The sequence below is a fragment of the Schistocerca gregaria genome, chromosome 5 (assembly GCF_023897955.1).
Source record: "Schistocerca gregaria isolate iqSchGreg1 chromosome 5, iqSchGreg1.2, whole genome shotgun sequence".
Classification (NCBI taxonomy): Eukaryota; Metazoa; Arthropoda; class Insecta; order Orthoptera; family Acrididae; genus Schistocerca; species Schistocerca gregaria.
This window is the reverse complement of record NC_064924.1, coordinates 375,314,053-375,328,173: the sequence shown is the minus strand read 5'-3', so window position 1 is coordinate 375,328,173 and position 14,121 is coordinate 375,314,053. Positions and strand designations below refer to the sequence as shown.

At 40.7% G+C, this 14,121-nt stretch overlaps 1 protein-coding gene and 1 non-coding gene across 3 annotated transcripts in view; one reads left to right on the top strand and one right to left on the bottom strand.

Annotated features, from left to right (window-relative positions):
* Positions 1–14,121, bottom strand: part of LOC126272535 (E3 ubiquitin-protein ligase MARCHF2-like) — a 44,049-nt gene that overhangs the window by 20,651 nt on the left and 9,277 nt on the right. The window lies entirely within an intron of this gene.
* Trnas-cga (transfer RNA serine (anticodon CGA)) lies at positions 6,941–7,015 on the top strand. Its single transcript has one exon. It is a non-coding gene; the product is annotated as a tRNA-Ser (tRNA).

Genomic DNA, 14,121 nt, shown 5'->3' with positions numbered 1-14,121 from the left:
GTGGTCAATTATTTCCGAAAACCTTTATTAGTCAGAATTGATGTTTCATTTTACTGCTACCATTTATTCTGACAGGACCTGGTACACTTATGTATTTCCTCTTACCCAGATTTCTGAGGGGAAAAAGGGGTATCTTGGAACACTAAACAAACTTCACTGTTTGCTACATTCACTGGATAGCCTATAGAACAACAAGAAAATGGGAACATGTTTGATATTTCAATTTAGGGGCACATCTTCTTTGAGAGTTATAGAGATCCTGTCCAACTGTGTGCAGTGGCAGTTATTCCCTACATATGTATATTCGAAACTTATTCTGTGAAGACAGGGGAGCAACTAACAACTGCCTGGGTTTGTCACTGCTAAAACTTAACATGCTAAAATATTTTGAAATTTATGAAAAGATACAACTTGCATTAATCATCTTTTTGTATCCAAGTGTCTTTAAAATTCTAATTATTCTGCAGATCAAACACAGAAGCTACTTGTTCCAACTTAGCAGGAAGACAGTGTCTACCACACCATGACTTCACTATTTCCTCTAATTACTTTGACTATTGGCTCATTAATGAATAGTCACTCTGTTGATCAGTGAACAATGATGCCAAATACATAAGAGACCATGGCGACTGTCCTTAATGCAAATTTCTTACTGAGGAACTGCAACTGAATTGTTGCAAACTGGGTAGTTCTGTGTAAGTGTAATTGTCACAAGTAGTTCTGGATTAAAATTTTTCCAATAAAACAAACTGATATATAGATGCACTGAAGTTAGCACTTATCAGCTGCACAGTCCCTTTTGTTCAAGCACTTCAGAATATTCTCAATGTTCAATGCTCTCACACTTATGTTTTGCATGTCAGGAAACCAAGAAAGCTTCCATCAAATAGGAGGAACAGAAACTGCAAAGAAGTGCTGATGTAGAGGCTAGCACCCTGAAGTCACAATTAAGATAAATTAAATACTGACTGAGTACGACTGAAATGAATACACTTTCTCTTCAAAAATTTAAAGCTTGTTCTTGTTGCGCTTTTCTCCAACTTCAGTACTTAAGTGCAACTGACGAGCTGTGTGGTTGGAGGAATAAATCAAACAAATAGTGCCTCACTGGACATATGACTAACAAGGTTACACAGTTTTACACCAACAGAACCACATAGCTTTGAGACCTTTCTTTTGCACCATATTTGTAACTAACAAGTGAGCAACTGCTTTGCATGACATGACTGCTGTGTAAGTATAATGCAGCCACAGAGCACTATGAGCACAGTTCAGAGAGACAGAGATAAGAGAGCTATATATACAACAAAATTTTTGAATAGCCACTTAAAGAAGTGGCTGACTGTAAAGGAGGCCAACAATACCCTCTGAACTCAGGGAGTGACAGATCAGTTTCAGTAAGTTAGGAACCCATATGAAGTCTTATTTGGTATTCTCTGAAGTCTTCTCTAAACTGCTTGTACATACGATAATAATTACTTGGGAGAATGTGAACTACTTAGCCAATATCACATGTAAACAACTTTTATTGTTTAATCTTCTTGGCAGATTAAAACAGTGTGCCAGACCAAGGCTCGAACTCGGGACCTTCACCATTCACGGGCAAGTGGTCTACCAACTGAAGCTGTGAGGACAGGTCAGGAGACTTGCTTGGGTACCTCAGTTGGTAGTGCAGTTGCCCACTAAAGGCAAAAATCCTGAGTTAGTCTTGGTCCGGCACATGGTTTTAATCTGCCAGGAAGTTTCATATTAGCACACACTCCACTGCAAAGTGAGAATTTCATTCTGGAACTTTTATTGTTGATTATCAGTTTCAGTAAGCACAGTTACCATCTTCAGATATTGATAAAATATTATTACATGTCTCTTATACCACTTGTACAAGTACTTTTTCGAACACGTTTCCAGGTACGTTAAGAACGAGATGAACAAAGCATACGCACGTCAAAGTTAAAGCCAAAATCGATAGAGTAATTTGCTAAATGCTTGTGTGTGTGTGTGTGGGGGGGGGGGGGGGGGGGTGAGATGGCAACACTACAAGGAAGGAAAACTGGTAAACTTCCAGAAAAGCACCAGCTATGGAGTTCTCTTGGTACACTATACCTCATGCAATGTCAACTTGAGCTCTACTGACAGACATGGCATTATCCAATTCCCACATCAACAAGTGACTGTTGCATTACTCTTTACAATTTATCTAAAACCCAGCTGTCCTTTTTTTTTTTTGCAGCTTCTTGTGGAACAACAGCATAAAGTCTTTATTGCCATAAGAAATTTCATAGAAGTAATTACTAACTGCCTCTCCTGTATCAAGTGATGAGGTTTTAAGAACCCCTTCATTCTGTCTGGTGGGGATATATTTTTATCTGATGATATCCAAGATCCTAATGATAGCCTGCCAATCATAGGTGGCTGGTGTGGCAAGAATAAAAGAATTCACGAACTCTTGCCATTACCTTCACTTGCTGTCTTCAGTTAATCACTGTCCCTGAATGTAGAGCAATATTTGTCTATCGATCAAGAAGCGTATTTAAATTTAACTAGATGGCTGTAAAGCAGAAAATTTTCTTAGCACTTTTAACTGTGGCCTCTTTTCAGGTCATCTGATTAAATAAGTATCAAAATAAAGTTGTGAAGGCTAGAATGAAGTTCAGTGTCCACTCCCTGCTCAACAATGTGGTGATCAGAAGGGAAGGTCAATGGCAAGGAATAAAGCTGCTGAGGAAAACTTAAGTGACCTCTGTTCGAAAGGCAGATCTCTTCTGATAAAATGCGAGTAAAAAACTCAGCCCCCGGGCAAACATTCCAGTCTCAAAGCCCATGGTGTGCCTTTCAATCTTAGCCAGGGATGAATAGCCAAGGTAGGTCACGATTAGAGAAGAGGTGCAATTCGACACACTTTATCAAGTGGAGATGAGCCAGGACATACATTATGTAGTTAATACGTGGCACATGGATGGCAATGGTTACTGCATGCAAGCTAGTAGTAGCATTTGGCACAATCTTCAAACAGTGAGGTCAATAGCCCAAGGTTACTGTTGTCATAGACATCACCAACCTCCACAAGACATCATAAGAAGGTTATCACATTGACAGGGATCACAGACATAATATGGCCAATATACCTCAACATCTAGCCGAGCACAACCACTTTATAGTGTTGAATTTTCTGGACCAAGACACTCTTGCTCTTATCTGCATTTGGATTGTTATACTTGGTAGCTGATTGAAGTGACCATGGATTTTAATAATATACTACCTATTACATTTACGTCAAGGAACAGGTTGGTTCTGTAAGTTATCACTATATTTCGTGCTGCGTACAAAGTAGTGAAATAACTTCCTACAACAATTAGGTGTATCAAAGGCAATGAGGGCTATAATTTAGTGTGAGTGTTTAGACAGTAGACACTTTGAAAGCAACCACAGGCACAAGCACAAACATCGCAGCAATGTGAGTAGCAGCACACTCAACTGTAGGCAATCCTGGAACAACAAGAGGAGGAGGCTGCACTACAGCACTCCACTACAGTGGCTCATCATGCCAATACAGCAACCACTGCACCAGTCACAACATTGCAGCCAGAAGGTGGAGACTAGGATTCTTACTACAGATGTCTGTAGCTTTGCTTCCAGACTAGTAATAATAAAACACCTTCTCTGACAGATGGCACCCCTATCAGACTCTCTAGTGCATCTGCAGCTGAGGTAACACCTCTTAACTACAATCTATCATATATCCCTCAAACAAAAAACCATGTGCAGTTGGTTGATTGGTTGACTGATTTGGGAGAGATGACCAAACAGTGAAGTTCATCGGTCCCATTGGATTAGGGAAGGATGAGAAGTGATGACAGCCATGCCCTTGCAAAGGAACGATACCAGCATTTGCCTGAAGCAATTTAGGAAATCATGGAAAACCAAAATCAGGATGATCTGATGTGGGTCTGAACTGTCATCCTCCCAAATGAGAGTGCAGTGTGCACTACATCACCTCATCCAGTCCACATCCAGTAGCTGGAAGAAAGCAGGTCATACCCATCTATCGAGAAGAGTAGTAGAAATGGTCCATAAAACTGCCATCCAACAACCTTTACATCAATTAGTTTTAGAATCTCAGAACACATTCTGAGCTCAAACATAATGAGGTATCTCTAACAGAATGACCGTCTGCACATGAACTGGAATGCATTTCAAAAACATCATGTGTGACCAAACTAACACTTTTCACACACAAAGTACTGCAAGCCTAGGATCAAGGCACTCACATAGATGCAGTATAATTCAATTTCCAAAAAGAATTTGCCTCAGTACCACAGCTACACCTATTGTCAAAAGTATGATTGTATGGGGTATAAAGGGAAATTTGCAACTGGACTATTTTTTGTGGGGAGGCTGCATGTAAAGCTATCTCAGATGGAGTGTCATTAACAGATGTAAAAGAAACCTCAGGCATGCCCACGGAAGTGTGTCAGGACCCTTTGCTAGTCATGTTTTACACTAATAATTTTGTGGACAACAGTAATTGTAACATCAGACTTTTCACAGATGATGCAGTTATCTATAACAAAGTACCGCCTGAAACATCTTTCTTTCAAGGGTTAGGCTGTTGCCTGTTCCGAACTCACAAACAAAATCATTCCCATATTTTTCTAGGTCTTCTGCTATCTCATTTCCCATTCAGCTTTTCAGGATCTTCAGAGGAATTCTGTGATGTGAAATTCTCATGAGGTTATTTTCAATATTTATGACCTTTTTGAATTTTTTCATTCGTGTGGAAAATACTTAATTCTGTTCTAATACCTTTGTTTCTAGTCATCTCTTTCTTGTGCAGCCTTTTGTCTTTTTTAGAAACCTCATCTTAGCTGTTTGCATTTTATTTTCTTTCCTTTGTGGTAACCTAGCTTTTGCTTCTGTAGGATAACATTGGAACTGCCATTACTTTACAGAATTTCATGATGGTTTCTTTTTGTACTTTATGGCCCACTGTACTGCTAACAGTACCACATACATGCTTGGAATTTGTGTGTTTTACTTTCACTAACTATCTGAAACAAGCTGCATAAATATTCAGTCAGACTTTGATAAGATTTCAGACCAGTACAATGACTAGCTACTTGCTTTGAATGTTCACAGATGTAAAATTGTGCACTACATAAAAGGAAAGTACCCTACAACAGTAATATCAATGAGTCACAGCTGGACTTATTCAACTGATACAAATAACTGGGTGTAACACTTTGTATGGATATGAAATGGAATGATCACACGATTATTGTAGGTATAGCAGGCGGCAGACTTCAATTTATTAGTTTACAAAGGAGTCTTGTACAAGTCACTTGTGCAAGCAACACATACTACAGACATCAAAAAAAGTTTTGCATCACCCTGCTTCCCAGAACTGCTGAACATACACGTTGACTGTGGATATTTTATCACAGGCACAGTGCCTTTGACTGTTCAGAGATGTCACTAAACCCACCCAAAGATGTAAACAACTATGTAAGAGTAGTGCCTATTAGATGGAGGTGGTCCGACGGCCATTCAGTTCCAGTCATTCCACCAGGAAGGAGGTACATGGCTGGTGTTGTCTGTAGTTCAACCATGCCTAGACAGTCAGTACCGTGGATCCATCAGGTCCGCATTGTTACTCTGTGCCAGGAAGAGCTCTCAACAAGGGAAGAGTCCAAGTATCTCTGAACAAGATCACCCTGGTTCATTCTGACATGGAGGAGATACATAGAGACAGGAAATGTCGACACCTCGCTCAGTCCGCCCAAGGGCTACTGCTGCAGTGGATGACTGCTACCTATAGATTATGGCTCGTAGGAACCGAAACAGCAAAGCCACCATGTTGAATAATGCTTTCATGCAGTCACAGGACATTATGTTACGACTCAAACTGTGCACAATAGACTGCATGATGTGCAACTTCACTCCCGACGTCCATGGCGAGGTCCATCTTCACAACAACGACATGATGCTGCATGGTACAGATAGGCCCAAAAATGTGCTGAATGGACCACTCGGGGTTGGCTTCATGTTTTCTTCACTAGAGTGGCCAGCATGTTCTCCAGACAAAGGGCTGTTTATGGTTGACATGACTTACCAACCACACTGAGTGAGCTACACTGTATCGCTGTTGAGGAGTGGGACAATCTGGACCAACAGTGCCTTGATGAACTTGTGGATAGTATGCCATAATGAATACAGACATGCCTCAGTGCAAGAGGACGTGCTACTGGGTACAAGAGGTACTGGTGTGGACAGCAATCTGGACCAGACCACCACCTCTGAAGGTCTGTATGGTAGTACAACACGCAATGCGTGGTTTTCATGAGCAATAAAAAGGGCAGAAGTGTGTGTGTGTGTGTGTGTGTGTGTGTGTGTGTGTGTGTGTGTGTGTGTGTGTGTGTGTGTGTGTGTGTGTGTAATACTGCTTAAGCGTCTGGGTATGGTACCAAATTGGACTAATGGACTAATGGGGGTGTCGAATGTATACAGGGAAGGATGTGTCTGACACTCTTGAGAGGCTTACAGAGATGCTGAAGAAACTTAACTGGCAGATTCTTGAAGACAGATGTAAACTATCCTGAGAAAGTCTATTAACAAAGTCAGTTCAAGTGTTAAAATGAGAGATGTAAACTATCATATGCTCGATTATCTGTACAAGACATAATAATTAGGTATGCACCAAATAAAGAATTTTGTTCAAAACCACCTGAACTAGCAAACTGCACCAAGGAAGTGTTAGCAAATGCAAGAAACTTCTGAAATGAAACTTCCTGGCAGATTAAAACTGTGTGCCGGACCGAGACTCAAACTCGGGACCTTTGCCTTTCGCAGGCAAGTGCTCTACCAACTGAGCTACCCAAGCACGACTCACGCCCCATCCTCACAGCTTTACTTCTGCCAGAAGTGAGGACAGGGCATGAGTCGTGCTTGGGTAGCTCAGTTGGTAGAGCACTTGCCCACGAAAGGCAAAGGTCCCGAGTTCGAGTCTCGGTCCAGTGCACAGTTTTAATCTGCCAGGAAGTTTCGTATTGGCCCACACACCGCTGCAGAGTGAAAACCTCATTCTGGAAACTGCTGAAATGTCTAATGCAGCCAGCAATCTTTAGATGAAGCTGATATGTCTTCTACAAAACTGTTCCCATTCATGGCACACTATGCACGATTAAAACTCATGAGGTTCATCATCTTTGTAGGTCTCACAGTTCAGACCCTGACATCCAAGTAATGAAAAAACTGTTATTGAAAGCACCCTTGCACTAAGTGGACATATAAGGAAACCAACTGTGTGCACTGTTATAAACACAGATGCAGAATGGAAAATTGCTAGGCCATATTGAGTGCACCCATCAACAAAGCCCCAAGCACACCAACATAGCAGAACACAATCTTCAGTCAGAGCTGAATTCTTTTATGGCACGACCACAGAAATTTGGTCTTCCACAGCTAATGAATTTTCTTGCCGATATTAGTGCAGCGGTCTACGACAAATGAAGAAGCCTGAGTATAGACTGGTTCACTGGCATTTCATCCTATTTCTGCAAGACTGAAGTTCTATAGCAAAGATTGCATCACATTTGGTGGTGGACATACAGTAAGAAAATTGTAAAAGAAGCCAGCCGTTCAGTTGCGATTTTTTTTGTGCCTTCAGTAAAAGCACAAACCTTAACTGAAATTGAAGCTTCCATTGCTTCCAGGTTTCTAATAGTAGATGACCCACACATCTTATGTGCTATGGTATCATATGATAATCTCTGAACATCAAGCATTGGATTTTCTGATCTCTGTTCTCCCGGTTTATGATGTCTCAACAATTATGTGGTACACATTCAGTTAATAACTTTTGCAACACTTCATTATTTCTAAACCTGACCAGCCCCAGTAACATAACAAGACCACCACAAAACACAGTAAAACTGTTCAGTGAAACACAATGTCCTCACACATATCACATCTAGTCAATGGGCAACTCTTAATAATTTTATGAAAACCAAATGGTTCCTTCCACATTTGCAGTGGTTTCAAAGCAACTGAACACATTAACACTGATGTGTACCCCATTACAAAGCCAAAAGAGCTCTTGTCAGAAGTGCCTACATTTCCAAGATAAAGCCAGCTGCAGCATACTGGCAATTGCAGCTAGATAAACAAACGTAAAACCTGTAATGGTTATTAAAATGTCAGTCAGATCACACAGATTTAACAGACTACCTTTCAAATCTGTAGCACACTGCAATTTTTGCAACATTACTTGCAATACCAATTCAAATGGGTCTTAACATAGGTAACTACTCGTAGATGTAGTTGTCACTAGTACAAGGGGGACGCCAACCAGGAAAACCCATGTATGCTCTTCCACATGTTACGGCAAGGGATCGAAGTGTAATCTAAACTGAGAGCCAAAGAAACTGGTACACCTGCCTGATGTCATGCAGGACCCCTGCGAGCACATAGAAGCTGCAACACGAAGTGGTGAGGACTCTTACTAATATCTGAAGTAGTGCTGGAGAGAAATGACACCTGGAATCTTGCAGGTCTGTCCATAAATCGGTAAGAGTACGAGGGGATGGAGACATCTTCTGATAAGCATGTTACAAGGCATCCCAGATATGCTCAATAATGTTCATGTCTGGGGAGTTTGGTGGTCAGCAGATGTGTTTAAACTCAGAAGAGCATTCCTGGAGCCACTCTGCAGCAATTCTGCAACTGTGAGGTGTTGCATTGTCCTGCTGGAATTGCTCAAGCCCATCGGCATGGATTCAGGTGATCAGATAGGATGCTTACGTAGTTGTCACCCGTCAGAGTCGTATCTAGACACATCAGGGGTCACATATCACTCAAACTGCACACACCCCAAACCATTACAGAGACTCCACTAGCTTGAACAGTCCCCTGCTGACATGCAGGGCCCATTGATTCAAGAGATTGTCCCCATACCCCTACACGTACCTCCCCTCAATATAATTTGAAACAAGACTCGTCCAACCAGGCTACATGTTTCCAGTCATCGACAGTCCAATGTCAGTGTTGACACACCCAGGCGAGGCGTAAAGCTTTATGTTATGTACTCATCAAGGATACACGAGTGGGCCTCTAGCACCAAAAGCCCATATCAATGATGATTCATTGAATGGTTTACACACCAACACTTGTTGATGGCCCAACATTGAAATCTGCAGCAGTTTGCAGAATGGTTGCACTTCTGTCGTGTTGAATGATTCTCTCAGTTGTCATCAGACCTGTTCTTGCAGGATTTTTCTGTCCACAGTGATGCTGGATGTTTTACTGGATTCCTAATATTCACAGTACACTTGTGAAAGGGTTGTAGGGGAAAACCCCACTTCATCGCTACCTCAGAGATGCTGTGTCCATCGCTCACACGCCAACTATAACACCGCTTTCAAACTCACTTAAATCTTGATAAAATGTCATTGCAGAAACAGTAGCCGATCTAACAACTGCAGCACCTTATTCTGCCTCTGTATTTGAATATGCATGTCTATACCAATTTCTTTGCGACATCAGTGTAAATAAGCATGATTTTTTTTCCCCTCCCCAAATCCAAGTTGAATGTCTAGGTTATATCTTGGGGTACAGAGGTTAAAACCAACCATATGTAGAAGCCATGGACAGAAGCCAAGCGCCTACAAACTAAAAATACCTCCAACAATTCTTGGAAAAAATTAATTATGCCAAATTTATAGCAAGTGGTGCCCAGATTGCCAGACTCAATGACTTATAGAGGAATGGAGTAAAATATTAATGATCCCATGGCCCCAAAAAAATTATCAAAAATTAAAACTGAGTCATATGTATGATTTCTGTCTATCAACTTACAACCTGTTCATGTTACTTATCTTGGCTACTGATGCCTCAAAGAACAGCATGGGGGCAGTATTCATTTCAGATACTTTATTCCCACACGGAAAAAAGTTCCTGCAATCTGTTTTGGGAATCAAAAATTTCACCCATGTCTCTACAGTCCTAAATTCCACCTAATCACCCATCTCAAACCTTTAATTTTCTTTTCAGACTCAAGAATTTGCTTTGCTACAGTCTGTAATTTTTTTGGTAATGTGAAATACATTAATGCAATGTTCGTACTGCTGTTTGCTATCAAATATGTAAATGACTAATGTTGAAGTTAACTACTGTTTCCACCAAAGTTCGACTAAAGCACCAATGTACATATGGGCAAATGAAAAATTGAATAATGAGAGGACAACCCAGTTTGTATAGCCTCCTAATGGGTGGTTCCATTTTAAAATATTGACTACACTTCTGCCCAAGGTCCAAACAATGCATGTCACATTAACCCAAATGAACTTTGTTGCAAGTTTAATAAATGAGCAGGAAGTGGCGGTGAAATAAGGTTCACTTTTATAAAGACAATTTACTGTAGAAACATTAAATGAAATGTCCTTTCACTCTACCCACAACAGTTTAATATTTGTGAATCACTCAATTTCTCAAGAACTTCACTGTGTAGAAAAGGCACAAAAAAGCAAACATCTTTTTTAAGTACTTTATGTACCTTTTCTGCACGATATCCTTAGATGAAATGGTGGCCAAATGGTTAGCATCACGGCTTCTTAATTTTGTGCCCCGTGTTTAAAGCATGATTATTGTTTTAATTTTATTTTTATTGTTTTCATTTACTTACCATAAGAGATTACTACTTTAACGTTTCTTATCAAATTAAGGGATACAAGGAGGTTATATTACTTGTAATGTTACAACTGGACTTCACAATAAGTTTCACACTTTTATTATATTATTCATGTGTGTGTATGTATGTTGAGGGGTTAGAGTCCTTTTTGATTCTCATATCAGTTGTTCTATTTTATTCGTATGGTCATTCTTCAAGAATGATTTGGTGCATTCACTTGGACAATACCAATCATGGGAAAATTCAAAACACAGATTTCTGAATACCACAAGCATTGGGCGAGGGCAGATTTGACACAGCAAAACATCTTTGTATTAATCTAACTCAGGAAAGAAATAAGGTTAACAATGGTGAATATTTCCTGTTCTTGTTGTGGTCTTCAGTCCTGAGACTGGTTTGATTCAGCTCTCCATGCTACCCTGTCCTGTGCAAGCTTCTTTATCTCCCAGTACTTACTGCAACCTACATCCTTCTGAATCTGCTTAGTGTATTCATCTCTTGGTCTCCCTCTACGATGTTTACCCTCCACACTGCCCTCCAATGCTAAATTTGTGATCCCTTGATGCCTCAGAACATGTCCTACCAAGCGGTCCCTTCTTGCCAAGTTGTGCCATAAACTTCTCTTCTCCCCAATTCTATTCAATACCTCCACATTAGTTATGTGATCTACCCATTTAATCTTCAGCATTCTTCTGTAGCACAACATTTCGAAAGCTTCTACTCTCTTCTTGTCCAAACTATTTATCGTCCATGTTTCACTTCCATACATGGCTACACACCATACAAATACTTTCAGAAACGACTTCCTGACACTTGCATCTATACTCAATGTTAACAAATTTCTCTTCTTCAGAAACGCATTCCTTGCCATTGCCAGTCTACATTTTATATCCTCTCTACTTCGACCATCATCAGTTATTTTGCTCCCCAAATAGCAATACTCTTTTACTACTTTAAGTGTCTCATTTCCTAATCTAATTCCCTCAGCATCACCCGACTTTATTTGACTACATTCCATTATCCTCATTTTGCTTTTGTTGATGTTCATCTTATATCCTCCTTTCAAGACACTGTCCATTCCATTCAACTGCTCTTCCAAGTCCTTTGCTGTCTCTGACAGAATTACAATGTCATCAGCGAACCTCAAAGTTTTTATTTCTTCTCCCTGGATTTTAATACCTACTCCAAATGTTTCTTTTGTTTCCTTTACTGCTTGCTCAATATACAGATTGAATAACATCGGGGAGAGGCTATAACCCCGTCTCACTCCCTTCCCAACCACTGCTTCCCTTTCATGCCCCTCGACTCAAACTGCCATCTGGTTTCTGTACAAATTGTAAATAGCCTTTCGCTCCCTGTATTTTACCCCTGCCACCTTTAGAATTTGAAAGAGTATTCCAGTCAACATTGTCAAAAGCTTTCTCTAAGTCTACAAATGCTAGAAACATAGGTTTGCCTTTCCTTAATCTATTTTCTAAGGGGCATAGACTCAGTATGCCTCATGTGTTCCAACATTTCTACTGAATCCAAACTGATCTTCTCCAAGGTTGGCTTCTACCAGTTTTTCCATTTGTCTGTAAAGAATTCATGTTAGTATTTTGCAGCTGTGACTAATCAAACTGATAGTTCGGTAATTTTCACATCTGTCAACACCTGCATGTGTTGGCAATAATTCCACAGCAAATCATGCAAAACTGATCACTCCTTCAAAAACTGGCACTTATAATTGACTATGAATCAAGATAAACAACAGTAACCGAAAACAGTTTCAAATAATTTTCTTGTTCTTTTTTTGTTTTTTATTTCATTCATCAGACAATTAGTAGACAAGTTGGTACGAGCGGGGGAGGGGACCAAACGGCAAGGTCATCAGTCCCATCAGATTAGGGAAGGGTGGGGAAGGAAGTCTGGCATGCCCTTTCAATAGAACCATTCTGTTACCTGCCTGAAGCGATTTAGGGAAATCGCAGTAAATCTCTATCAGGATGACTGGATGTGGGCTTCAACCATTGTTGTCCCGAAAGTGAATCAAATGTGCTAACCACTGCACCACCTCACTGTTAATAGATGATTAAGGACAACCTTATGTCAATATATATTGTAAAACATTCATACAGTCACCTGCAACCTCAGTACACAAATGAAAGAAGTAATAATTGGTTTCGACTATAGAGTGCAAAATTAAAAAGTGGTGATGCTAACCGCTAAAAGCCACCATTTTGTCTGGTGATACCAAGCGGTAAAAGGCACAAAGTACTTCAGGAATACCTCAAAAACTATGACTATTTTCTCCTCCTCCTCCCCCCCCCCCTTTCTTTTTTTTATTATTTATTTTCCCCCTCATCCACTAAGCGAAATTTTTCTGAAATCAGGTTATGGCACTTACTGTTGTCTCCTTCTACAATGCCTAATGCAAAATGGCTGTGGGGTCGTCATCTTGCTATCACTATCTCACCATATCACCAGCCTTCTGCATTATGACCGCTGGCAGATGGTCAACACCTCCGTGTCAGGTGGGAGAGCATACATGCTAACTTTTCCAACCAGTTCCTCTGTGTCTAGGATGAACTACATATCCCAATCTCTAAATTCTTTTATCTAGTGTGAACAGTACCATATACAGAAGTAATCATAAGAGCCTTACAGAATATCTTTGCCACATACCGCATCCTTGGGAACCACTGTGACAGTCAACAGTCCTCAAGTCACTTCCAGTCTTATGCACGCGAAATTGCGTAACCCACCTTACAACAATGTCACTCCATCCAGCCTCCAATGGGGAACCTGAGAACTTCTTTCATTTGTTCAAAATAAAGATGCATAAAAACACAGTCTCTGAGCTTGCAACTCAGTTCCTGGCTTCATGTAGGACCACACTGGCTGCTGTGTGATTGCCATCATTGGACACTGTTAATTTTATTTAACTAACACCTCGGCCACACCAGCACAGCAACAGCACATGTTATTGTGCGAGTTCACGTCCACTCTTTTGGCTAGGTCCCAGTCTGGCTCCCCAGCAACACCATAGACACCCACAACCAAAAAATGTTTGTAACAAAGGCAACAGCACGAGGCTGGAGGGAGGCACACAAATCAACTGCATCTGCTAACTGTGGCACCATCACTGATGCTTTAGCTGGCCAATTATGACTCAAGGCCACATCGAGCCCCTGACCAATATCACAGGCCAAGAGATGTCAAAGCTGGATATCAACAGAGAGGGATTCCTTTCATTATCTGAACAGTTTGCTTTCAGTGAGAAGGCAGTCATCTGGATGCCAACATCTGACTCCAGTAATGAAATATCACCACTGCTATATGCAGCTGACACTGTGATCACGGAGCCTCTACCACCGACATTGCCCTATGTCAAGCTGGCTCCACCAACACATTACTGGCACACACACACACACACACACACACACACACACACACACACA